Source organism: Leopardus geoffroyi, chromosome A2, assembly GCF_018350155.1.
Source record: "Leopardus geoffroyi isolate Oge1 chromosome A2, O.geoffroyi_Oge1_pat1.0, whole genome shotgun sequence".
Classification (NCBI taxonomy): domain Eukaryota; kingdom Metazoa; phylum Chordata; class Mammalia; order Carnivora; family Felidae; genus Leopardus; species Leopardus geoffroyi.
The window spans coordinates 168,188,838-168,216,233 of NC_059331.1; the positions used below are offsets into that span (position 1 = coordinate 168,188,838).

Genomic DNA, 27,396 nt, shown 5'->3' on the forward strand with positions numbered 1-27,396 from the left:
GGGGTTCTCGCTGGCGGGTTTTGGGGCCTAAGTGTCAGACCCCAGCCAGAGAAGTCCGATCTCTACACGTCTTTAAACAACTGGGAATTGATTGTCTACCTGCTTCTTCCCTGTCCCCACTCGGTCTGAGAATCCCGGGGTGCAGGGGGAGGGGAGACCGCAGAGGCGAGCAGGCAGGTGCCTGGGCGCAGGGGGAGGGGACGCCGCAGCAGCCGTGTGCTGGGACACACTTCTCTGCCTCCAAGAGCACGAGAGCGGAGAACAAAGAAACGACCAGCCCTGCAAAGCTGTGCTGTGTCTGTGGCTGCGGGCTCTCCCTTCCCTGCCCGAACCGGTGTGTGTGGGGGGGAGGGGGTGGCTGGCGCTGGGCGGGGACACGGGAGCTGGGTCCTGCACACCCCGGGGCGCCCCTGAGGGCCAGCATGGCTGTGCACCTTGCCAGGTCACAGGCCCTTCGGCCTCCCAGCGCCCGGACCCCAGCCCCTGCCCCCTCAGGGTGTTGAAGACCTCCCCCTCCTGGCCGGTCGTCACTATTTCCCGGACTGCAAGGAGCTCCCTGAGCCTCTGGCATCTGGCACAAAAGCCTTAGCCTCTCCGCTGTGTCCAACAATATCTTCATCCTCTTCTTCACCCACTTGGTCGACAGATGCTCACGGTGCACCCACTGTGTGTCAGGCTGTGGAGGCGTGGGAGCCCCACTGTGTGCCCGCGGTGTGTCCCAGCCAAGCCCCGAGGAAGGCTCGGGCGGGCGGTGCAGGAGGGGCCGATGTCGTCAGGGTCCCATGAGGAAAGGTTGGGTCCACCGAGGAGCCCAGGAGGAGGTATTTCCTAAGGGACTCACGATGGAGGCAGCCCTGGGTGCAGGGACAGGGCACCGCCACGGCTGTAGCTCGAGGGGACGGGACTTCTGTTACCCGAGGTGACCCTGGTACGGGCACAAATGCCCTCTGCTCCTGCGCCCCGCCCGCCCGCACCCCACGCCAGGTATCCACTGCTGGGCCCGGGGTTTCCTCCTCCCCTCCTATCCTCTCTCCTCAAAACTTTCCGAAACGTCTCCCTCAGAATTACGAAAGCCATACCCGTTCATCGTGAAAGATCCAGAAAATACCAAACATGGCAAACAAGGAAGTAAAAAATCAGCGGCACCGTCCGCACAAAGGCAGCCGCGGTCGATTCGTGCTGCGAGTCCTTGACCTGGTCTACGCATCCCTAGGTGTGTATTTACTTTGCAGTTTTCAGGTTGTAGATACAAATCTCGCCGGGCTGCCTTTCTGATTCACAATCCTGCTAATGTGGGCCTGAAGTGCTGTGCTGTCATTTTTTTTTAAAGCGGGCTCCACGCCCGGCGACCCTGAGGTCAAGAGTCGCGTACTCCACCGACGGAGCCAGCCAGGTGTCCCAAGTGCTGTGCTGTCCTTTCAACATGCCACCTTGCAGATGATGCGTCCGTGGCAAAGACAGACTTGTACCTTTGCAATCGACAGGGTCACCATGCTCCCGCCAAGGGTGACACAGGGTCCTCGGCAGTGGAGGCCCACATCGCACCCATCTTGTCAAACGGCATCACCTAAATCTAATCACGAGGAAATAATCAGACAAATCCCGAGTGTGGGACACCCTACAAGCCAACACGTCTGGACTCTGCCAAATCCAATGTCATGGGAAACAGAAGGGGGAGGAGACTTGGGGGACTAAAATAAAAAGAAGAGATAAACCCAAGTGCCAAGCACGAGTCTTGCCCAGACCCTGCAGAGAAAGCGAAAGTGGAAGACGTTTCGAGACCACGGGGAACATTTATACGTGGATTCTACAGGGAAGGGGAAAATTTCCCTGCTTCCCTTCTAGGTTCTTTGGCTGGTCTAACAATTATATTGGGATAAGACAGAATAACAGCGAAAAGCCAACGTTGTACGTACGGGAGCCCCATCAACATAGGAGGCTCCGAGGCAGTCAGGCAGTTGTGGCTCATACACCATCCTGAGGGAAGGGGGGAGCAGGGGCGAACAGGACAGCTCCCCAGGTCAGAGAAGCAAATGTTCGGTAGATAGATGTTTTGTAGAGAAGCAATTTATGTGACTTGTCACGCGTTTCTGCCCCGAGCCGCACGGACCAACCATGGGGGGCTGGTTGGCTTGCGCTCCGTATTCGGCCTCAGGATCCGAATTGGCCCCTCTGTTCCTGATGCCCAGAGGGATTCACTTGCCTCACGTCCTGGGGCCAGACGAGGCTGGCCCCCTGGGATGGCTCAGGGAGGGAAGAGGTATGTGCAGGCCCCCGTGCTCCCGAGATCGTGAGACGCGATCAGAAAACACCGCTCGCTTAGGGACTGCACTTGGGCAAACCCGACGACTAACCGCAAAGCACACAGGGGTAGCGTATCTATTGGCCTACTCTTTGGAAGTCTCACCTCAGGGGAGGACGCTCCGCCAGGACCCTCAGTCGTGACTCCAGCCGGAAGGTTCCACGTTGGGAGTACCCGATCTGGAGTGTTGAGACTTCGTTGGTGGAGCGCCTGGGTGGCTCGGTCGGTTAAGCGTCTGACTTGGGCTCGGGTCATGATCTCGCGGTCTGTGAGTTCGAGCCCCGCGTCGGGCTCTGTGCTGACAGCTCAGAGCCTGGAGCCTGTTTCAGATTCTGTGACTCCCTCTCTCTCTCTGCCCCTCCCCTGCTCAAGCTCTGTCTCTCTCTGTCTCTCAAAAAATAAATAAACGTTAAAAAAAATAAGAATACATAAAAATTTGAAAAAGAATAAATAGAAAAAAAATTTTTCAGGGTGCCTGGGTGGTCAGTTGGTTAAGCATCTGACTCTTGATCTCAGCTCAGATCTTGATCTTGGGGTCGTGAGTTCAAGCCCCATGTTATTAGGCTTCATGCTGGGTGTGGAGCCTACTTAAAAAATTATTTTCTCCCTCCCCATTTAAAAACTATGGGGGGCGCCTGGGTGGCGCAGTCGGTTGAGCGTCCGACTTCGGCCAGGTCACGATCTCGCGGTCCGTGAGTTCGAGCCCCGCGTCGGGCTCTGTGCTGACAGCTCAGAGCCTGGAGCCTGTTTCAGATTCTGTGTCTCCCTCTCTCTCTCTGCCCCTCCCCGGTTCATGCTCTCTCTCTGTCTCAAAAATAAATAAACGTTAAAAAAAATAAAAAAAATAATTGCTTCATTCCTTATATTCCCTTTCCCTTATAACAAAGGCTTCCTCCACGAAACCGAAAGTGTGGCTCTCGTGAATTCTTTTTATTCAGGACACCTGCAAGCAGGTAAGTCTTCCTGATGTAGAACATTACCTCTGGCGACGCTCTCTCTTCCTGGCACAGGCCCCGATCTGGGTTCCGTCAGGCAGTCAAACGAGAGGCAAAAAGCTTCTCCTGAGTCTGCTGGGCCCCAGTCGTCTGCAGCTCGAAACAAGCCATCGGGCCAAAGTGGCACACGTGGGGGTCCCGTGCCACCCCCCCTCAATCACATGGCAGGTGGCTGAACCAACGTCTGCTTTCCCACACGTGATGGTAGCACCAGGGTTGTGAGGGAGACTTTCCTTACGCCTCAGTGGTACGTGCTGAAAACTTCAGAGGAGCGGCGTCACGATCTACAAGCCACTGTCAAACGGTTCCACAAAAAACACGATGGGGCAGAGAGCGAGAGCGACGTGAACGGGGTGGGGGGGGCCATTTCGTGTGCTCATCTGATTCATCGTGTCAATTCTGCAGGTTTGAAAATTCAAGCCAGAAGTCAGGGGAGCGGGGAGCTCCTGTGCGAAGGTTCGGTCTGTGGGAGCAGGGCCGCTGCCTCCGTGGGCCCGTGTGGACGCGGGCTGAGCCGGGAGCCCCGGCAGCCGGGCTGCTGCGTCAGCCTGGTGGGCGCCCCAGTCCCGGGGCTTCATTTCAACCCCGGACGGCCACTTCCCAGATCCATCTGGCTTTCAAGATAGTAGGGGAGGTAGGGGGAAGCGTGATCGTTCACGGACAGGGAGGGGTCCTTCTGGAGGGGTTGCTGGAGAGGGGCGGACAGGCCTGGAGAAGCTTCCGAGAGGAGCGAAGAATCTGCGTTCCGTTCGGTCGCACGAGCCGCGGGCTCTTTCGCTGTCCTTCTCGGGGTGTAAGAGGGGCCGCGACGGGGGGGGGGCAGAGAGGCCCCGGAGCCGCACTTGGGTCCTCCTGTCCCCCCCCCCCCATTCCGGGTAAAGCCAGCCAGCCCTTCGCGCGCCCAGGGAAGAGAGCAGGCCTCTCTCAGCCCTGTGGGTCCTGACGGGGCGGTGTCCCAACGCCGCCTCTCCCCGATTCCGAGAATGCACTGCCCGCGGTCCCTCCTCAGCGTCTGGGAGCCCAGGAGTCCTCGTCTGGATCTAGCTCTAGCAGCCTGCTGCTTCCGGCTGGAAATCCGAGGGACTCTGCCCGGGTGGGGCCGTGTGACCGCGGGGCTGGCCCTTCGCGACCCGCGGGAGACAGCAAGAGGAGCGGCCGAGGCTGTGTGGGGTTCCAGGCCAGTGTTCGGACCCGGCTCCCGGGGCCGCGAGCGTCCGTCGGTCAGGATTTCCTTCGTGAGATTTTTCCAGAACAGGGAAGCAGCATATCCAGAGCCCGCCCTATCGAGCAGAGTGGGGCCCGCGTCCTACTTGGTCATGCGCGTGGGTACTGAGCTAGAGGCTCCTTGTCACTGATCCAAAAACTGAGTTTTTCCACAAACACCAGAGACGGCGTTCTGAGCAATGTTCTCTCCTGCTCTCGGGGCTGGAGCGCGGCCCCTGAAGGCCAAAGTGCACCCTTTCCCATCCTTATCAGCTGCCTGGTTCCGCCATTCAGTGCTCTGCTTGGCTTGGCACACGTGGGAAAGAAGAAATGCTCAATAGAGTTCGGTTAAGTCAAGAAATGCCAAACGGAGAAGGAATCCAGCTGGGTGCCTCTGGGCTCCGGGACCCACCAATGGGGGCCTCAGCCCACGGGATCCCACGTTTCCGAGATGTTTGGCCCTCTCCCCACGCACTCCCCATCGCTCGAACCTCCCCTCGGATAGCCTGACAAATGTCAGTTTATACTTTGAATGCTTCCAGCGATGGGGAGCTCATTACTCCGTAGGCAGCCTTGCCTCACTTTGGGAAGCTTGTACAGAGAAGGTCACAAATGCCCTGCCTCCTCTGTAAGGCCTGCTCGCCTCTGCCTACCTGCTGACCTTCTGGGGCCACGGCGGGTCCAGAGGGCCGTTCCCGGGCCGGCCCCAGGTGAAGACTGAAATCCAGCGAGAGGGACAAAGCCTTGTCATGGCCAGTGGGCAAGCCTGAAGATCACACATCAGACTTTTTTTCTCCAATTATTGTGTGTGTGTGTGTGTGTGTGTGTGTGTGTGTAGTAAAATACACATAAAATTTAGCGTTTTAACCATTTCTAAGTCTGCAGCTCAGTAGTGTTAAATACATTCCCCTTGTTGTGGGACCATCACCGCCAACATCTCCAGGACTCTATTTTGTGAAACACTAACTCGGTCCCCCTCCCCAGCCCCGTCACCCCCCCCCCATTTCTTTGTCTCTGACTCTGACGGCTCCAGATGACTCGCATGTGCGGAATCACACGGGATTTGTCCTTTGGTGAGTGTCTCACATCACCGAGCATGCTGTGAACACTCATCTATGTTGCAGATTTTCTTCCCTTTTTTTTAAAGTTTATGTATGTATTTGGGCGGGGAGGGGCAGAGAGAGGGAGGGAGAATCCCAAGCAGCGTGAGCCTGACCCGGGGCTCGATCCCACGAACCGTGAGATCGTGACCTGAGCCGAAATCAAGAGTCGGACGCTCAACCGACTGAGCCACCCAGGCGCCCCTTGAAGTTTTAGCTTTAAATTGGAATTTGGTCTCTGAGGCACTCTGGAACTCTGGGATTCCTTAGTCAGCGGCTACCTATGGAGCACCTGCTGAGAACATCACTGTGGCTGCAAACAGTGCGTGGGTCACTTGCTTAGCAAGGTGAACACAGTGAGGAAACAGCTTATGGTATTTTCACCACTTAAATTACTCGATGCTTAGTTTGGTGATGTGACTGTCATGGGGCTGGGCAGCCACTTAGGGATCAAAGGAAAGCCACTGGAACGAATAAGAACCTACAGAGAACTTTAGCAGCGTGCCGTTCTTTTGTTTCTAGATACTGGGCTGTGTGGTTTCTTTCTGTATCCATTTTGTAGAAATGCTGACTATACGGAACCCATTTGTGAAGTAATCGCTTACTGTTATGCTTGTTTAATATTGATTCGTGTCTAGGGATGAGCGGGTCTTCTGAGCCAGGAGCAGAACCCCCAGGGAGGCGTCTGCGACCCCGTGCCCCCTGGTCATCAGGTGCAGAGGTGATGTTGCAGGGTCTGAGCGTGGGAGTGGGGCGATGGGTTTGTGGGAAGCTAGTCCTTTGCATGTTTCACATGCAAATTTTCTGCTCATTTAATGATGAGAGAAGTGTGACTTACCCTGCGAAGAATGTCATGAGTCAGAAGCTGCACGCACAGATCAGTCAAAGCCCGGCTTGACCCGCTTCCAAGGTCAAGGGGATGCAACTGTGTTACCTGCATCAGAAGTACGGAACCACCCACCGCTAACGCTTGGTGAGCGTGGCCACGGGAGTGACAGGTCACAAGGGGGTCACGTGGGGGCTCCTCTCTCCCTGGGCCTGTTTATGCTACACGTGGGTACCTTCTCCCTGCATCCGATTCGAACAGATGTCTGGAACCAGATGTTCGAATCTGCCTTCACATCTCCACCCGTGTTTACTCTGCTTCCCAGGGACGGCCCTCCAGTCATCTCCTCCTCCCGTGTCCTCCCCCCTTCCCCGCCTCACAATGCCCCGCACCTTCTTTGAAAAATATTGGGGCGCCTGGGTGGCTCAGTCGGTTGAGCGTCCGACTTTGGCTCAGGTCATGATCTCACACGGTTCGTGGGTTCGAGCCCCGCGTCGGGCTCTGTGCTGGCAGCTCGGAGCCTGGAGCCTGCTTCGGATTCTGTGTCTCCCTCTCTCTCTGGCCCTAACCCACTCGCATTCTGTCTCTGTCTCTCTCAAAAAATAAATAAACATTAAAAAAAGAAAAAAAAGAAAAATATCAAAGTTGCAGAATAGTGAAATGACTCTTATATCTTTCACTTAGATCCATTGATAATTAACGTTTTGCCACATTTTCTCTCCCTGTATATTCATACACGTACTATGTCTGAGGCGTCCTTTAAATGACTCAGCAGATGTGTGTGTATTTGCTAGATGCGTGTGGTGTGTGTCATTTATTTTTTTATTATTTTTTAACGTTTATTTTTGAGAGAGAGAGAGAGACAGAAGGTGAGTGGGGGAGGGGCAGAGAGAGAGGGAGACACAGAATCTGAAGCGGGCTCCAGGCTCCGAGCCATCAGCACAGAGCCCGATGCAGGGTTTGAACTCACGATGCAGGGTTTGAACTCACGAACTGAGAGATGATAACCTGAGCGGAAGTCGGACGCTCACCCGACTGAACCACCCAGGCACCCCGTAAGCGGCCACTTCCGATATAAATTGTGCACAATGTGTTTTGAAGGCAGGAAATCTAAAACTTAACACTTATATATGTGGGATTCTTTGAAAGTGATGGACTGTTGTGTACCTTTGAGATTTTTGAGAGACATATTTTCCCTTGAGGCTTCGAAGGCAGTGTTTCCATTAAAGAAACACATTAAATATGTATGTGAAATAGCCCATTGTCTACAATACCTTGTGCTTTCGTTGTACCTTTCATCTGGGGATCTCAAAGAACTAATTCTCTCCAACGCCCATATAAGGTACAGTGGCTGTCGTGATTCCTACTTCACAGACTGTGGCTCCCGGCATGGTTAAAGTCACGGCATCATCGATACTGACGTTTCACTGGGCGTTAAGGGGACACAGGCACAAAAGTGAATTCAGATGTCCCAGTGTGGTCTCTACCTAAAAGCGGCTGGTTCTCCCTCTCGGGGCTCTGGGTCAGGACTCTGTCCCTTCCTGCTCGGCTAAAGAACCCCACTGTCCCAGAGACCTGGCAGTGTGAGAGCTTTACGATTTACCGTGTTCCTCTGTAAATTTACTGAGCGCCTTTTGCCTTTGAGAAGGTGAGGGGACTTCTCTGCTGCCTGACTCTCGCACTGCCCCCAGCGTCCCCTACAATCGCCCCAGGGGATCTGCAATCGCCAGGCCGCCTCCTTCGCTGGGGCTGGGCTGTGGGTCAGCGGTCAGCAGTCCCACCCGTCTCCGCTTTTTTTCTCCCTGTTTGGAAGGAACAGATGTAAATCCCTCTTTTTCAAAGTCAATTCTTCTACATTTGTGCTTCGTCCGGAAACTCCAGACCTTTGAGAAGGAACTCCATTACCGACCGCTTTTCTCACCAGTGTCCAGTCCCTTTTCTGCCCACCGGCTCTGGAAATGTGCCTTTGGGGCACAACCAGAAACAAGTCAGAGGCACTCAAGCCTTCCCTTCCCTTGTCTCTCCTGCCATCTTCCTTCCAGGACGAATCCCCCTGACTTTGCCTGGGTCCCCGGAGGGCAATCCCGTGCGATCCTGGGCCGGGACCAGACTCCTGCCATCAAAAGGCCACTGACGCTTTGATCAGGAACCTTCTGACCCTCCTTTGTGTTGAACTTGATGATATTAACCAAGAGTTTTTTTTGGAAATCCCTTCCCTGAGGGCAGTGACGCCCCATTTCCTGGGTTCTCCCACAGCCTCCTGGCCCCTCTTTCCTTCTCCTCCTCTTCCCAGGGGAGGAGGCTCTCAGACCTCAGTTTCAGCTTTGATGGGGCTTTGAAGCCCCAGGTAACGACTGGTGACAAGGCCTTCCAGTTAGACCTTCCCTCCCCCCCCCCCGCCCCCCACTGCTTCCTCCTCATGGTCAAGGTCTCGACTCTCTCCTTTCAACCAAACTGGCTCTTTCCCCTGCCGACGTGGTAACTCCTCCTGGTTCAGTGACTCCCCTCCTTCTGGGGACCCTCAGGCGGGCCCCTTGCTCATTCCCCAAGACCCTTGCCTCTCGCGCAGGGAACCCCGGTCTGTAGAGGTTATCCTGTTCTGGGACGCGGATGCCACAGAGGGAATGACAGAGTCTGGTAACGACACGTTCCGGCCCGATGCCTTTCCTGTGAGGCCTGCGCCGTCAGCCCCGGTCCCGGCTGCCCACGTCGCCACGGAAACTCGTGAACTTCTGCACCGATGCGCTTCTCCTCAAGGAAGCCTCTTACCCGAAACGTAGCCGGGGCGCAGGGGTGCCCGAGCCGGGAGGCCAGCTGGCAGCCACAGTCCGTCGGCCTCCGTCGTTTCCCTCTGGACCTTGCTGACGGTGAACCACTTACGAGCAGAAAGTTGAACGAAAGGGAAAACGGCTGAGCACTGCTTCAGCAAAGCTCGATTTCAAAGTACGCTCTTCCTCTCCTCCTCATTCCTCCTCTCTTCCCTTCTTAGCTCGTTGTTTCAGGAACCCAGGACCACCCTGAAAATAACCGAGGAGGCTGGTGGGGCACAAACAGCTCCTGTGGACGCCGGCCCGATCCTGTGTTTCCCTAGGAAACCCCCAGACCCTTCCTCTGCCCGGCAAAGCAGTAAGCTATCATTTCTCTTTATCCCGAACTCTGTCTTCAGGGAACATTGCGGCTTGCGGCACGGAGGTCGGTTTCCAATGACAGTAGCACTGCCTTTTCGTAAGCAAAAAAGATTTTCCTTGTGAAACAAGAGTCATGTTGTCATTCTTAGAACATACAACAGTTTGTTTGAAAATTGGTACCTTTTAGAGGAGCCTGGGTGGCTCAGTCGGTTGAGCGTCCGACTTCGGCTCAGGTCATGATCTCGCGGTCCATGAGTTCGAGCCCCGCGTCGGGCTCTGTGCTGACAGCTCGGAGCCTGGAGCTGCTTCGGATTCTGTGTCTCCCTCTCTCTCTGCCCCTCCCCTGCTCATGCTTTGTCTCTCTCTCTCAAGAATGAATGTTAAAAAAAAAATAAAATTGGTACCTTTTATTGTTTTCTTAATGATTTCATTTTTAAGTAAGCTCTACACCCAACGTGGGCTCAAATTCAACCCTGAGATCAAGACTGAGCCAGCCAGGAGCCCCTGTGTTTGTTTTCAGTCCTGGCCACCCTTGGAATGTTTCCCTGAGTCTGGAATTCTCTCTAACCCCACAGGGACTCAACTTTTAACTCGAACATCCTTCAGGACTCCCTCTTCCGGGAAGCTTTCCTTGCCTCCTGGCCCCACCTGATCTGGACAACCCCCCCCCCCTCCCCTGCTCTGGGCCTGGATCTGATGAGGGAGCAGGGGCAGGCTGAGGGCAGAGCGCAAGCCAGCACCCCTCCCCCCCATGGGATGTGTGTGACATTCCTCAGGTAAGCCTGGCGCTGAGGACAAAGGAAAGGGAAAGAAAACCAATGGTTAACTGATAGAGGTCACAGTGATGCGGGATGCGGGATGCGGGATGCGGGCGCCATCAGTTTACAAATGTCTTAGTAAACTGCCAGAAAAGGCCGTCCCATCCGTAGCCTAATCTCCAGGACCCTCCTGTCTTAATGTTTAGCTAGAGGGGAAAGCACCTTGCGACCACCGCCCGCCAGGCCTGCAGGAGCCTGTGAGTCCTCAGTAGCATATGCAAATCTCCCTGGAAACTTCCCTTGGACTTTCCCTCCCCGGCTCCAGAGTAATAACCACTCACTCTTCACAACCCCAGGGCAGCTCTTGCTGCCCACGGGTCCCGCCCCCGTGCTTTAATGATCAACTTTTTGCACCAAAGACGTCTTCAGGAATCCGCTCTTGGCCATGGCTCTGGACCCCATCACTCCAAAACCCCACCAGAGCCTCACGGCGCTCCCACAGCACCAGGCTCACGGGGCTGTCGTCTCACTGGACCCTACGCTCTTCGAGGGAGCGAGGCTGTCTCCTCTGACCTGCGTCTCGGGCCCGGCATTATGCTGGTATACAGTAGGTGCTCAATACATGGGTAAATGCGAATGCACTCCTCATGTCTTTGCACTGCTTTGCTTCAGCCTCTTCCCGCCTCACCCCACACCACAGGGTCCCGCAGGGACTCTGCCACTCCGTGGCTTCTGCTGCGTGAAAAGGGTTTTATTTATACCAGTAAATAAAAGGTAATCGTGTCTCTTATAGGTAATACAGAAGTTCATACAACGAGAAAGAAAGTAAGAACTAAGCGAAATCTGGCTGAGAAGCAACTCTAACAATTGGCTGAATCTTCCTCTGGTTTTCTGTGCGTATACGTTGGGGAAGGAAAGTACGCTGCCCCCGAATACATACACCTCTTTGCCTTAAGGGTTATGTCAACGCTTGCCCTCTGGTAAGGGGAAGTTGCCTGTACAAGGGGGTCTCCACGTGGAAGGGCGTCTCCCTCTCAGCAGTGGGAGAGGATTCTAAACAGCGAGAAACTTCTATCGCTGGAGACGGCAGGGGACGGAGATCTGCACACCAACCCAACCTTGTTTCCGCTGCTTTGCCTGATAACCTCCCTAGACTGGCCTCCCCCCCACTCCACCTCTTTCTTTTGCCTTTGGTTGAAGACGCCATGGTGGCTGGGGCAGCTCCTGGGCATCTCCCATGTATACCTGAGGCATACGCGTTAATACACCTGTATTTGCTTTCCTCCTTTATCTGTCCTTCATTATTGGCCAACAGCTCAGGTGGGAAGAGGGAAAATAATTTTCCTCCCGTATTGTGTGTATTTCATGTACACATATGCATACGTGCACACGTGTGTTGGGGAAGAAGACATTTACTTTGAACTTCAAGGTCCTTCTAGCTGGACTAAGGATCAAATGGACAGGAGACATATTAACGGGAGGAAATCAGACTTAATTTTGCACATACCAGGAATCCGCACCCACCGGAGATTTTAAAGACAGTCTGGAGGCTTAAGTGACACCCCATGCTAAGGAGAAGGGTGGGGCCTGGGGAAACAAAGGAAGGAAGGCCTTCAGCAGGAAGGGGTTAGGAGATACTTGGACCACAAGGCTGCATTGTCATGCAGGTAGGTTTCTCGGGTAGAAGGGGACCTTTGTTGTTGGTAGCTCTCTTCCGGGGGCAGTCTCTTCTTTCCAATGTAAATCTGGGCAGTCGAGGAGGTAAAGAGCTTTTCCTGAATCTGCTGGGCTTTGATTGCTTTTCACCCAAAATAAACTTCAGGTCTTAGCACACCACCTCCGAAAGACCTGCCCTCGGCCCCTACGTAGCCGGGGGGCGCAGGGCTGCAGGGGCGTCCGGCTCTGAGTCCCAAACAGACCAGGCCTGGCCGCTCGCCGCGGACAGAATCCAGAGGCAGAGAAATGAGCGGTGGGGACCCGAGAAAAGGCCTTGTTTCAGCGAGGCCGACACCAGGAAGGCAGCACAGTAGTGACTCAGGGACGGTCACCAGAGTGCTGGACCGAGTTCCGGGCTCACAGGAGGAAAATGTGGGCAGAGGGGGTTGGGGCCTGGCTGGCGGGCAGTGAAGGTCAGATCCGTCTTATGCTGGGGCCCATCGCGGGGGTGTCTGGCCCTCGGGCTCCAGGGGGTGGTTTCAGTTCCCGGTGGGGCAAGCTTTGCCTCCAAGCCTTGTGCCGGAACCGGGAGACCAGCTGGCAAGTGTGAGTGAGAAAGGAGGCGGCTCAAAGCCCACTTGCACCTACGTGCGCGCACACACGCACACAGACACGAAGACAATTTTATAAAAATGGTATCACATTATACCCACTATCATAAGGCACCTTGGGTTTATTTGATGTCAGGAACTAGAACTACATTGTTATTTTTACGGCTGGCATGAGATTTCCTGGTAAGAAGGAGCTGCCTTCTTCAAAGTTGTGATCAGTCACCTTACAGGTACCTCCCCCCCCCCCCCCCCCCGCCTTTCCTTCACTTTCTGCCTTTGGGAGATTTCTACAAATGTTGTTCTTGGATCAAGCATCAATTTTACAGTTTGATAGCGCTGAGCTGTCGTTCTGGACTGTCACCTGTCATTCTGGACCTTCACCTGGCACTCTGGACCTTCACGGGTCATTCTGGACCTTCCTGGACTCGTGGACGGGCTTGGAGGGTTTGTGTGTGTCAGGGTGTGCAAGGTCTGCAGATGCCCTCCTATCGCTTGCACATTTTTCTGGGATGAAGTTTGTGACCTTTATCAGTTTGTCAAAGAGTCCGGGACACGGGAGAGCTATCACTTACCGAATATCGCTGTACGCCAGGCATTGGGACGAACACACACAACCCTCACAACAAGCCCATTATCCCCACTTTACAGGCGAGGCAACAAGGTCAGAGCCTCCCGACTCTTCCAGCCACGCTGCAAACCACAGGTTTGTCATCGAGTAGCTTTCTTTCCCACCAGAGAAGGAGTCAAGTCCTTGCCTCCACACAGGGAGTTCCTTCCCATCCTCAGGGTGCAAAGCCTTTGTGCCTGTTACACCACCTGCTCACCCTCCGCAGGCCGACTCTGCCCTTCTGCTTCTGCCTCCTCCTTCCCCTGCAAAGGTGCCTTCCTCCCGTGGGAATCCTTGCTGTTTCTTCTCGAGATAATTGTCCTGTGGACTGGAGTTTCCAGTAGCACCACTATCTGGGCTAACGTTAATTTTGGAATAAATCCCGAATCTTATCTTGAAAGATCTCTGTTGTTTACTTAAGAGAGTTACTTTTTTTTTAAAAGTCTATTTATTTATTTATTTATTTATTTATTTATGGGGGGGGGAGGGGAGAGAATGGAGGGGGAGGGGCAGAGACTGGGACAGAGAGAGAATTCCAAGCAGACTCTGCCCTGTCAGCACAGAGCTGGGGCTGGAACTCACCTGAGCGGAAACCAAGAGCTGGATGGACTCTCAACCTACTGGGCCACCCAGGTGGCCCATCTTCTTTTTTTAAAAGAGTTACTTAGGCATTGCCATTTAGGGCCTTTATTTAATGTTCATCCAGAACACCACGTGGACCCCGTCAGGGCCGGAGACTTGTTCTGTCCTAGTTGGTTTTTCTGGTGATGTGGTTCACTGCATTGACAGATGTTTTAACAAACATTTATTTATTACTTTATTAATTTATTTTTGGAGGGAGAACGAAGAAGTTATTTGTGGTGAGCCTACCACTTACTATTTAAAATTCAAGTCTCTGTGCTGTCTGCATTTCAAGATTAGCTCACACTTGCTGTAGGGACTTATTTAAATGTGAAATGTCACATGATAGCATTGTCAACACTGGAAGGGAAATAAAACTCCCTCAGTGGGCTGGTATATACGGTTACACGGGACTGTGCCAAATTGTCAAATTGTGCGTATATCTGAATGAAGTGCTCGTCTCTGCTGAGCCTATCTTAAGTGTTACCATCAAGTGTTGTATTTTTTTTTTTTAGTTTTTTTTTCAACGTTTATTTATTTTTGGGACAGAGAGAGACAGAGTATGAACGGGGGAGGGGCAGAGAGAGAGGGAGACACAGAATCGGAAACAGGCTCCAGGCTCTGAGCCATCAGCCCAGAGCCTGACGCGGGGCTCGAACTCACGGACCGCGAGATCGTGACCTGGCTGAAGTCGGACGCTTCACCGACTGCGCCACCCAGGCGCAGGAAACGTTGCAGGAAATTGACTCAAAGAAACTTGTTTCCTTTTGCTGATTGGTTACCTACTAAAATCTACCTTGTGATACAATGAGGGTTTAAGAAACAAAAGAATACACACAATGTAAAAGAATGTTTCCTTTTTGAGCAGCCTCGGGTGGTAGCAAGCGTGTCCTGTCTCCTTACAGGGAAGCCAGAATTCCTGTCTTCAAAGTCCTTCTAACTGGATTAAGGATCAAATTAATGTGAGATAGACGAGCAGGAGAAATACCTAATTTAATAGCTTACACGTGGGGAACCCACGCAGCCATGGAAATTCTAAAGTCAGGCCAAGTGAGGGAAACGTGTCCTCCCGAATTGAGAAGAAGGCAGGGGTCTGGGACTTCAAAGAGAAGGAATGTGACTTCCATGTTATCCAGGGAGGGGTTCTCTTGAGCTCACGGGGGCTCCACCGCCTTCACCTCAAAATCACCTTCATGCCAGAGTGGCCCGTCTTGGGTCTCGGGGCGGCCCGCCCTCAGCCCCTAGAGCAGTTAAAACTACAGCCACGCTACTTAAACCTTCCAGATGCCTACAGTGAAGGTTAGTAATCAGCTGTTACAAATAAAAAGTGTGGACGGTGTGCTCTACCGCAGGACTCGGATCGGCTCCATGGGGGCAGAGTTCTCCCCTCTTCCCTTGCGGGTTCTTCAGCTGGGCCAGCGATTAAACTGACGTAAGGCCGACTGGCAGCAGAGCAAGCAGAAGTGTAACACCGTGCGTACGTCCCGGGCACACGGGAGACACGCAGGAAGACCGAGCAGCTCCCTGAAGTGGCTCAGGCGGCCGCCGGCAACACCACCTTCGGCGGCAGCCAGAAGGGCGCTGGGCTTGGGGAGGGGGCTCCGGGAGGGGAGCAGGGAGCGCGCTGCACGCAGCTCCCCGGGCTCGGTCCCCCACCGGGGCTGGCACTGCGGGGCGACAGGCTCACACGCGGACGTCGCGCGTGCACACAAGCGTCCGCTCACAAAGGGGCCGCTTCCGCTCGGAGCTCCCCCTGCGCCTGCCGTGTCTTATTCATTACCCTGAATGTGGCCTAAACTAGCGGAGGTCACGGAGGCGGGTCCCCGGGCGGCCGAGGCCGGCCGGCCCCGGGGAGACGAAGACCGGCCCGGGTCAGGCGTCCCAGACCCGCCGCCGCCGTCGCCAAGCTCGGCCGGCGCGGGGCGGGACGCGCGGGGGGCTCCGGGGCACGGCTCCCGGCTCCGCTCCCCCCACCCCCGCCTCTCGCCAGCGCCCGGCCTCCGCGAACCTTCGGGAAGGCGGGCGGGTCGGGGCGCATGCGCGGCGTCAGGGTCGGGCGGAAGTGCACGTCGCCGCGCCGCCGCCGCCGCGTGACGCACTTCCTGTTTGTTGTCGGAGAAAGGAGAGAAAGGAAAGCGCGAGGAGCCGCCGCCGCCACCGCCGCCAGCGCCGCCGTGCCGGAGCTGAGGGGACCCGGGCCGCCGCCCCGCCGCGCCTCCTGCCCGCTGCCGGCTCCCTGTCCTCGGTGAGGGCCGCCCGCGGGCGGGGGTCGGGCCTCGGGGCGGGCGTGGGGCCGGCGTCGGGGGGTCGGGGACCAGGGGCCTGCCGTGGGGCCGGGGCTTCGGGGGGGTGGGCGTCGGGCTGGGGCGGCGGTGGCGGCCAGGGGCCCGCTGTGGAGTCCGGGCGGCCGTGAGGCGGGGGGGTGCGGGCCGCGCGGGTGGGCGTCCGGCCTCGGGCGGGCGGTCAGGCGGGGGGGGGGGTGGGGGGGTCAGGCCGGGGGGGGGGTCGGGGGGGGGCGTCGGGCCGCGGAGCACGGGGACCCGGTGCGAGGCCGCGGGCCCCCGCAGTCGGGGGGTGGCACTCGTCCTGGGCCGGCCCGCGCCGGCGGTTGGGCCGGGGCCCGTGCGGAGGGCGGGCGGCGCGGGGCCGGGGTCACCCTGCGTCCCTCCAGTTCAGCAGCGGCGGGGGGCCGGCGGCGTGCAAGGCGGGTTTGTTCTTTCTTTCAAGCTCCGCGTGGAGGAAGGAGCCCAAAGCCGGAGACCAGGCGGGTCTGCAGAGAGAGTGGAAGCCTCGCGGGGGGCGGCGCTGCGGGGCGCGGGGACCAGGAAGCGGCTCCGGGAGACGCGAAGCCGCGTTCCCGGAACTTCCCCCTGGGATTTTCTAAAGTTTGACGACTAGCAGAATGCCCGAATTTCAACCGAAATGGCCAGTGTGCGGGGGGGGGGGGGGGGGGGCTGTACCGGAGCTTGCGGTTTATGGCCGCTTCTGCCCAAGCAGGGATGGAGTTGGCGAGAAGAGTAAATCGCAAACTTCGTGTGGCCCAGACCTGTTTTGTGAGGCAGTAGTGGTTGTTAGGGGCCGCGGACGCGTTCCTTTACCACCTGAGAGCGGACGGGAAAGGGGGCAAGGTCACACCGCCACCTGGCGGGGGGCGGGGCAGGCGGAGCGGCGCCCAGTTGAGTTGGGACCAGAATTCATAAGACTTCGAGTTGAGTTAGGGGAAACTTGAATGACCGACCAGCGAAAGGAGAGAAGAAACTTGTCGTTGGAACGCGTTTCCTGATCGTTTTCTCCGCTGATTGTGTGTATCAGAAATGTTTTAATGACGCGTATTTACAGCCTGCCTCTCCCCCCAGACTACCCCATTCTCAGATTTCTCTGGGAAATTTAATCTGGACTTCTCCTGTTCACAGTAAGAGACTACAGTTTCTCTGGGGTTAGTACTTGCGTGTATATATTTTAACGTTTACTTATTTTTATTTTCTTTATTTTTTTTTGAGAGCGAGGGCAGGAGCAGGGGCGGGGCAGAGAGAGAGGGGAACGGGATCCCCGGTGGGCTCCACACGTCAGCACAGAGCCCGACGCGGGGCTCGAACCCACACCAGAGAGATCACGATCCGAGCCGAGGCTTAACCGACTGAGCCACCTATGCGGGGGCCCCAGTGCTTCTGTATTTGTATGCCCGGTAACAAAAAGATCCGTGCTTTTTATGCACATTATCTAGTGGGCGGTGGAATGTTGGTTACTCGCGTCTGAATTCGGGAAGTAAATGGGCTTGGCGGAGTGGTTGGTTGGTGGGTGTGGGAGCGAGAGGCTGAGTTTTGAAATGGGCCTAAGCAGCCTTGAGCTGGTGCTGTAGAAGGGGAAGAATGGAAGTTTAAAAACGAGGCTTTAAAGAGTTTCAGGAGTTCAGCACCCTCGTAGGAAAAAAAAAAAAAAAATCAGTGTTGTTAAGTTTGTTTTCTTGACATGGTGTATTTGAGAGGTATTTTTGGTTGCCGGTCTGACTTACCTGGAGGGCTGGGTGGGGAGTATCCTTTGACTAATATTCTGAAGAGTAAATTATGGGTAGGGAATTACACTATTCCTGCAATTAAGTGGCTTACAATAGCTTTTCTTTTTCAGCAAACTCATGATTCTTACAGGTGTAAGAATTAAGAGTAGACTCGTTTTTCCTTGTATTAACTCTGTTTTGGACAGTTTCAAACAAATGCAGTTGTACTCTGCACCATCAATAGTTTTCAACCCAGCAAACTCAAAAATCAGGTTTGTGGTGGGATGATGTATGCATGTGTATTTTTTAGTTTTAAAAAGGGACTTTAAAGCTCGGTAAGTTAGTTTTTCCCATTAAAAAATTGTTTTTAATGTTTATTTTCAAGAGAGGGAAGGAGTGGGAGTGGGGGAGGGGCAGAGAGGGGGTTGGGGAGACACAGAATCTGAAACAAGTTCCAGGCTCTGAGCTGTCAGCACAGAGCCGACACGGGGCTCAAACTCCCGAACCTCAAGATCATGCCTGAGCTGAACTCGGACGCTTGCTTACCCGACTGAGCCGCCAGGCGCCCTGGTAAATTATTTTAAGTTCAGCTTTTCAGGGTTGCAGTGTAATGCTCACTGTGTCACCTTGGTGATGTTTCCTGTTACCTTCCACTGAGGTTACAGCGGTGGGACTGCCATCAGCCGCTGTGATGGTTAAGGGTGATTATGTTCCATTTCTGATGTCTCTGGGTAAGGATTAAGTTAACGGAATCAGGCTTTATATTTGTAAGTTGATGTTTTAGTAGGGTATTTAAAAAGCCTTATTTCGCCTTTTTACTATCTGGGAAATGATTGCAAAATTTAGAGTGGTGGAGGTCTATGTTGGAAATTTGGTTTGTTCTAAATTTGTTCAGGACACCACCTAGTGGGGAAACTGGCATAATTGCAGGCTTATTAGGGAATTCTCAGGACAGGGTCAGTGGCGAGATGTAACAAATGCTGTAGTGTTTTTTTGCATAAATAAGATCTGTGAGAACTTTAAGTTCAGGAGGTAAATGAGAAGAAAAGCAAAGTTGGTGAAGATAAGAATAGTAGTAGAAGTGACTATTAGGGGCTCCTGGGTGGCTCAGTCACTGAAGTGTCGACTCTTGGTTCTGGCTCAGGTCAGGACTTCATGGTTTGGGAGTTGGAGCCCCAGGTCGGGCTGTGCACTAACAGCAGAGCCTGGTTGGGATTCTCTTCTCTGCCCCTCCCTTGCTTGTGCTCACACGCTCTTTCTCTCTTTCTCAAATAAGTAAGTAAATAAATAAAATAAAATAAAAAAAGGATGATAATGTAGGAATGGAAAGACAATTTTAAAGCCTAATTGGAAAAAACTTCTGGAGTTCAGCTTGGAGAATTTTGATGCTTTCGTTACAGGTTGATTATAGGTGTTTTTCAAACTTTGTAATTTTAGGGGTGCATGCAGAAACCAGTCGAACTTTTTTTTTTTTTAAGAAGCTTATTTATTTTGAGGGAGTGTGAGCAGGGGGGAGAGAGAGAGAGGGAGGGAGAGGGAGAGAGAGAGAGAGGGAGGGAGAGGGAGAGAGAGAGAGAAAGAGAAAGAGAAAGAATCCCAAGCAGGCTCCGTACTGTCAGCTTAGAGCCTGACTCAGGGGCTCGAACTCACAAGCCTGGAGATCCTGACCTGAGCTGAAGTGAGTTGGATGCTGAACCCACCGAGCCATCCAGGTGCACCCGTTGCTGACCTCTTTTGTTTAAATGTTCTACTTAAGAAAGTTTAAAAAATACCTTGTTATTTTTTTAAATGTCTCATTTTTAAGGTGGGGAAAATTAATTGCCGAAAAAAATTATGAAGGGTGCCTGGCTGGCTCAGTCGGTGGAGTGTGTGACTCTTGACCTCAGGGTTGTAAGTTCGTGGCCATTGCTGGGTGTAGAGATTACTTGAAAATAAAATCTTAGAGGAATTAAAAAGGTCGTTAAATTTCTAAGGGTTGCATTCTACGTCAGTGGGGGGAGGAGTCTGTTTTATTTATATCCGTAATACCTTATTTCGAGAGCTATTCCTTATTTGGACATAGTTTGGTGTTTTTAAAAATGCTACCCCTAACATTTGTAAGGAGTTTTGGCCATTCTAGATAGACAATAGCAACTACGGTGAACGGCTGTGAGGCAGTAGAACTTCGTGGGTTTGTTTTTTTGTGTGTGTATATTTATTTATGAAAATACTCCAGGTGTTTTAGGATTCTTCACTTCAGTTGCAAGGATCAGTTGTATTTGGAGTGTGATTTCTTCAGGTGGCATGTGATCTGTGCCCTTGGAAATGCTCATCCTACTTTTCACCAGCAAAGGCTATTGCAGTTTGCCTTGTATCTGTGCTGGGGCCTTCCTGTGTGTTCCCTGGGGCAGGCCTGGAACCTTCTCTTGTGTGTTCCCTTTGTGCCTGTCGCATTGCTCCAGACCCAGGGTGCCGAGAGAATACTGGTTGAATTGGATCCTTCTTCCAGGCGTGTCTTTGTCCTGATTACCCTGCTGCGGTAAATGAAATCCAGATTTTAGGAAAGTTGGGGGCAAAAATACCCAATTTGCGTTCACAAGTACCAGGACTGAGTGCTTGCCGTGTCTTCTCTTGTAATGAAGGGACTTTAGTCGTGCTTCTAAGTGTCTGATAGTTGACGATGGCCGGTTTTTGCAATCGTTGGTCTGAGATCTTGAGTTACAGTGGAAGTAATTTCCTCGTTTGTGTCGGGAATACTTAAGGACATGTTAGGTCAGCACAAGATAAAGACTTAGTAGATGGTCTGTGATAAGGAGTGACAGTTCATTTCTGTGTTTCCCCACCTACGTATGTGTTTGTTCTGGTAATTTGTCAGGTAATGAAATGACACAGAGGAAACTCCCAGACCTCTTTCTTGTTGAACGTCGGGCCTGCTGCTTTTCCACGAAGCAGGCAGCATTGCACTAAATTAGTTTGATGTCACAATTAAACATTTTAGAAAATGTTTTCTTTACAATTATGACTTTTCTGGGTTAGTAGAAGTAATGAGTGTTTTGATTTTCTGGTTTTTAAAGCTGAAGAGAGGGAGTGTCTTCAGTGGGTTTTTGACCTGGAATTACGTTACTTGAAACAGTGTAGAACCGGCAGCATCCTCCCGGTGGGGGGTGGGGGTGGGTGGGGGGGGGGGGATAGAACAGGCCTTGTGCAAGAAAGGGGATTTCTGCCTTGAGCTCCATTTTCAATGTTGGGTCTCATGGATTGGGAAGGAACAAAGGAGGTTTTGTTTCTGTTTTGCAAGCAGAGCAAGGTTGCTTAGATGTTAGGTGGAGAGATGTTTGAGAAAGATCTGGTGGAAAGATGGTCACTTCTGTGGGTGGCTAAGATTTGGGATACAGAGTAACAACATTTCAGAATGTAGAGGTGTCTTAAGTCCCAGGCTTGAGGACCTTGACTCCAAGAGTCTGTTAGAGGTCTGAAAGGGTGGTGTGTTTGTAGCAGTCATGTTGGACACATATGTTCTTGAGTATCTTTCTCTCTTTTGTAAAATAGTAACAAAACCAAGGTTTTGTAACTGAGCTGTGTAGAAAATTTGGCTTGTTAGAGCTAACTCATCATGGAGCACCTCATGTAGGTCATCAAATACCTACTATGTTCATGGTCAAAGATGAGGGTAGATAAACTTCATGGACAAGAGCACTCCTCGCCTTATTCCATAGAGATCATTTCTGTTTGCACCTTGTTTCTGGGGTGGGGTGGGGGAAATGGTATTTGGAGGGTGGGGTAGTGAAGTTGTGCGTTTAGTGGTGTCATGGGATATTTTGTTACATTTAACTTCCCTCTTTGTTTTGGTGCCCCAGTGTTCTCTTTGTAGCTAGAGCTTTTCTTTCCCTACGGACTGGTTTGCATGCAGTTGATGAAGAGTATTTGACTTAAGGGGCTGGATTTTTAGAGATTATCGTATTGAATGGAAAATGAGGTGGTTCATTGGTCATAGGAAGTCTAAAGTGAATCAGGTGAGGTTTTGAAGGTACCCAAGAGGTTTGGGAATCTGTAGCGTGCCTTTCTAGTACTTTTTCAATGATGTACAGGAAAAGAAGTTAGTAAAGGTGGTTTGATTGGGAAATAAATGCTCTTTTTTCTCTTGGTCATTGAAGTGAAATCTCACTTAGAAAAAATGACCAGACTTATTTTACCCAGAATTCTATCATCAAGAACTCTCTAGGAATATAAAACTTGTAAATGTTAATAATGGTGGTTTAATTCACCTGTAGAGTGGTTGTAGAAGTTGCTAGCTGACTTAACTTTGGGAACCAGAGCTTCTGTTTTGGTATTGAGGTCATGGTACAGGGGTTAAAGTGCAAGCAACGTTAGAGAAATCGGTATTTGAAGTACCAGCCTTCACTCCCAGGGACATGTTGGCAGTTGTGTGTGTGTATATGCCCCAGCTCAGTTTTCGTGGTTGTAAGGTTTACTGGGAGGAAAGCAAGAGTCTCCATGGGCAGGGTTGGACCCTTCGGAGTTAGACTTGAGAAACGGTTAATCCAGAGAATCTCTGGGAAAGAGGAGGCATTTCATCCTTCGAGGACGATGTGCTGTGAGAACTAATCTCTTTACTCCAGCAGCTGTTTTCTCAGATGAACCGAAGCTTTAGACCACAGGATTTGTCTGTGTGTCGTCGAGACTACTGAAGTGTAACCTAAAAGAAGTGAGAATTTGTTTTTCCAGAGACAGCTAGTCCGTGATCGTTCAGGTACAGCGTAATGGATGGAGACTTCTTGAGAAGATGAGGTTAGGATGCACAATATCTGGCATATTGGGTGTACAGGAACATATTTTCTTACAAGTTTGTTTATTTTGAGAGAGAGAGCATGCCAGCTGGGGAGGGGCAGAGAGGGAGAATCCCAAGTAGGCTCCACACTGTCAGTGCAGAGCCCAGCGCAGGGCTTGAACCCATGAACCTGAACTGTGAGATCATGACCTGAGCAGAAAGCGAGAGTCAGATGCTTAACCCACTAGAGGAGCCTCCCCACACACTAGGTGGCTCTGTAGACCACCATCTCTGTAGGTCTCTGTTTGTGCCTCTTTCTCTGGAGCCTCTGTGCTGACAGGGTGCCTGTCCTGGGCTTGTCTGGACTCGCTTGAGAGTTTGAATCGCACTCTGTCTTATGTTGATAGGAGTACTCTATAGTGACCACTTCTTCCAGCCCCAGCAAGTGAATATTTTTCAGCTCAGCTGGTGAATGGCCCCCATTGAAGGAATGGATGTTAGAAGACATAGTAAGAACTTGGTTTCCAGTGGCCTTTGTAAAATTTGGTTAAACACTCCCCCCCACCCTCCGCCAAACACAAAGGCCAGCAGGTGGAAAAATGGGCAAAGGACATAGGCCAGCAGTTCAGTGGAGGCACTTACAAATAGCTCTTGAACATGAAAAGATGCTTAACTTCATGGGTGCAAAACAGATCAGGCTTCACTTAAGTGGCTGGAAAAGTCAAACAGGTTAGTGTTGTTCCTGAGGGTAGGAACATGAGGCTGATGATACTGGTTAGGCTGGAAATTAGTGCAGCCTCTGCGGAAGGCAGGTGGGTGAGATGGTGTCTTTTTCTTTCTTATTTTTTTAAAAGACCCATTGTTTTGATGTAGAAATTTCTACAGCATACTTAGTGAGATACTTCTTTTTTTCTCATGTCTCATGTTTATTTGGGGGGGGGGGTGGGCAGGGAGAGAGAATCTAAAGCAGGCTCTCCGCTATCATGGCAGAGCGCCATCTGGGGCTTGATCTCAAGCACCCTGAGATGAAGTCAAGAGTTTGGAAGCTTAACCTACTGCGCCCCTAGGCTCCCCCCCCCCCCCCCCCCCGCAGTGAGCTACTTTGGCGTCTCACTTCTGTATCTAAAGAGAGCAGCTTATGCTTGGAGGGCCTGGCTCTGAGCTTGACTCCTGGTTCGCTCGTTCACCACAGTGGTGTGCAACTCTGAACCCTGGCTGGGTACCGTCTCTGGGCCTCGGGTTTTCTGGTGCAGAAATAAGGACAGCGGTCCTGCCCTCAGTGCCTGAACTGGGTGCTCAGGTATCAGCTGGGTCAGGGTGCTCCCGTGTCTGTGGTGCCTGCCACCCCATGGGATGGCTTTCATTGTTAAAGGGGTAATAGTGGCCTGTGTGTGTGTTTTCTGAAACTGCCCTGCCAGTAAGGGCCTCTGCAGCGTGAGCTGGGGTGCAGGCCTGGTGCCTGGTTTCCATCTGACCATTACTTCTGGCGGTGGTGCCGCCGTGCCCACATTTCTTTGTCCTGGTACTGCATAAATTTTTTTCTTTTGGTGATTTAGTCCTGAATTCTTTATTTCTTATATTGACATAAAGTTGGCCTGTGACCTTGGAAGTTTGGGGCGTATGTGTCTTTATACGTTTATGTGTTGTAGTATAGTAATAGCTGTATAGGTAACACCTTTATCAGGTCACATTATCGTCTTTGTGTTTGTGTTTCACATGTATTTTTTTAATTTGCCAAATTCAACCTTGCACACTCTACCAAAAGTTTGAAAGATACTAATTTAAATGTCTCCAGTTCTGCTCTTTTCGTTGACTGAGTTTATCCTTGTAAGGCAGGAGGTGTGTTCAAGTCACATGCAGTGTCATTTGTCTGAACACAGACTGGGAAGGAATGGTTTTAAGTGTGTTTCCAGTGTTGCTAGAACAGTTGACCAAGTAAGTAGGTAGTGATGGGCTCCATGGAGTCGTCAAAGATGGTTGCCCAACAGACGTTAAAAAGATCGCCGTCATGGACCGAGTCCTAGCCAATGAGAAGATTTGCTAAGTTGCTCAAGTCTTCCTAGAAGTGAAATCTCTGGGAGATTTAATTAGGAAATATAAACCCTTTATGCACCAACGTTTACTGAGTGCAGCATGCATATTGATGAATCGATGGGGCTTCAGCTGATTCACCAGTGGAATATGAGGGAACTTTATAGTTCCCTGACATTTTGTTCCCCAGAGTAACTGTACTCAGTCTCCTCATAATTTTCTGGGGACTGGATTACCGAGATCGAAAGCTAACTTTGATGGGTTCTGCCCTCAAGGAGTTTATGATGTAAAAAGCCTGGAAGACAGTGATGGGTGCGAGATGATGATGCATGCTATGATGGAGGCGTGTGTAAGATGCAGTTTCAGCGGAGAGGAAGCTAGCTGCACTGAAGTGTCCTCCGGCGAGGGGGCGTGTCCTCCTTGCAGTTGGAGGATGCAGAGGGCACCTGGGAGGGACCAGGGCACTCAGACCTCATTGTTCAAAGCCTGATGGTGGAGTCCGGTTTGCACCTGGGATGGCAGCCGGGAGGATACGAAATCAGGGGACGAGCCTTTGATGCTGTGCAGGAGTCTGAGGTCCGTCCCCCCCCCCCCCCCCCCAAGATGACACAGGTGATGTGTCATGGGTTTTGGTAGTAAATTAATGAAACATTTCATCTTCACTGTTGCAGGAAAAATAACTAGCATCTCTAACTTGTGTTTTTTGTGACTATTACAGCGTGTCCATTAACACCAATTTTTTTTTTTTCAACGTTTATTTATTTTTGGGACAGAGAGAGACAGAGCATGAACGGGGGAGGGGCAGAGAGAGAGGGAGACACAGAATCGGAAACAGGCTCCAGGCTCTGAGCCATCAGCCCAGAGCCCGACGCGGGGCTCAAACTCGCGGACCGCGAGATCGTGACCTGGCTGAAGTCGGACGCTTAACCGACTGCGCCACCCAGGCGCCCCCATTAACACCAATTTTTAAGAATGTTAAAAAAAACAGTAAAGGTGACAGGCACGAAAAGTAGCAGGCCAGAAACCGGCAGGTGTACTGACTGAGGCCTTGCAGGTGTGTGCATCCTTCCACTTTTCCCGGTGGGTGGTTGACCCATGGGAGAGGCTAAGCTAGGGAAGGGTAGCTGCTGGGTCGTAGGGGCCTGGCCGGCCGGGGTTCAGGGAAGGGGCCTGGGCGTCCAATTTGGTCAGCTGAGGGGTGGGGGGAGCCCGTGGGAGTGTCCCATGGAAGAGCGAGCTCTTCGAAGGGCCTGAGAGGAGGCTGATGGAGAAGTGGGTGGGTCAGTGTGCCACGCAGGAGAAATTCTGTTAGGTGGGTTGCAGAATGCTTTATTCAGACCGTGGATTTTTTTTTTTTTAATGTTTATTTATTGTGAGAGAGTGAGTGGGGTAGGGGCTGGGAGAGAGAGAATCCCAGGCAGGCTTCACAGTGTGGGCCCGGACTCGGGCTCAAACCCACAAACCTGAGATCATGACCTGAGCCGAAACCAACAGTGTGGAGCCTGACTGAGCCACTCGGGTGCCCCCTGGCCACTGATGTTTAAAGTGGCTCTTGAACCATTTATGGGTTTTTACCAGTGTCCTCTGTTGCTGTTTTTGTCTTCCTTGCTTCCAACTTTTTTGCCTTTTGTAGTTTGTTTTTTTTTTTTTTTTTCAATGTTTATTTATTTTTGGGACAGAGAGAGACAGAGCATGAACGGGGGAGGGGCAGAGAGAGAGGGAGACACAGAATCGGAAACAGGCTCCAGGCTCTGAGCCATCAGCCCAGAGCCCGACGCGGGGCTCGAACTCACAGACCGCGAGATCGTGACCTGGCTGAAGTCGGACGCTCAACCGACTGCGCCACCCAGGCGCCCCTGTAGTTTGTTTTTTTTTTAAGTTGACTTATTTATTTTGAGAGAGGGCGGGGAGGGAATCGCAAGCAGGTTCCTCACCTTCAGCACGGAGCCCAGAGTGGGGCTTGATCTCACATAGCAGGAGATCACCAACTGAGCTGAAATCAACATGGGACGCTTAACCAACTGAGCCATCCAGGCGCCCCTGCCTTTTGTAGATTCAATTGAACGTTTCATGTGATTCCATTTTCTTTCCTTTTTAGAGTGTTACCCCCCCCCCCCCCCCCCCGCCTTTCCGTTTTACCTTTTTTCGTGGTCGCCCTAGAGTTTGTAGTGTTCCTTTATGACTGACTTCACAGCCATCGACACTGTCACGGTCCCTGGGTAGTGCAAGCACCTTCTGATGCAAGTTCTTTCCTCCTGCCTGTGGGGTTCTCGTTCATTTCACCTGCAGGAAGTCTAGGGACGCACAGAGGTGTCTGTCGTGGAATACGCTGTTGCTGTTATTTGAAGGGACAGTTACCTGTTAGGTTACTGAGGAAAATAAAAGCGTATTTTATATCTACGTCTCTTTTCTCTGGTGTTCATTATGCAGATCTGAGTTTTTGTCCTACGTCATATTCCTTCTCTCTGAAGGACTTCTAACATTTTTTGCAAGGTGGATCTGCTGGCAACAAATTCCCTCAGTTTTTGTTGGCCAGAGAACACTTTTGCAGGATAACTTTTCAGGCTACAGAATTGGAGGTGGCGTCCACCCCGTCCTCCCCGCCCAGCACTTTAAAACTGTTTCACTCCCTTCTTTCTTACACGGATGGAATTCTTTTGCTTCCTCATAGGTAGGCTGTCTTTTCCTTTGGCTTCTTCCAAGATGTTTTTAATCTTTGATTTTCTGAAGTTTGAATGTGATACGCCCAGGTGTCATTTTTGGGTATTTACCCCACATAGTGTTCTCCGTTCTTCTTGGAGGTGTTGTTGGGTGCCT

At 52.2% G+C, this 27,396-nt stretch overlaps 1 protein-coding gene across 4 annotated transcripts in view; it reads left to right on the forward strand.

Moving 5' to 3' along the window:
* The first annotated feature begins 15,876 nt into the window (after nucleotides 1-15,876).
* Nucleotides 15,877-27,396, forward strand: part of DNAJB6 (DnaJ heat shock protein family (Hsp40) member B6) — a 67,640-nt gene continuing 56,120 nt past the window's right edge. For 3 of the 4 annotated variants that reach the window (XM_045496326.1, XM_045496329.1, XM_045496330.1), the window contains exon 1: nucleotides 15,908-16,052. The gene's annotated coding sequence lies outside the window, so the exon portion shown is untranslated. Of the gene's footprint in view, nucleotides 16,053-27,396 lie in introns of all 4 variants that reach the window. The other variant, XM_045496331.1, reaches the window with a different exon arrangement.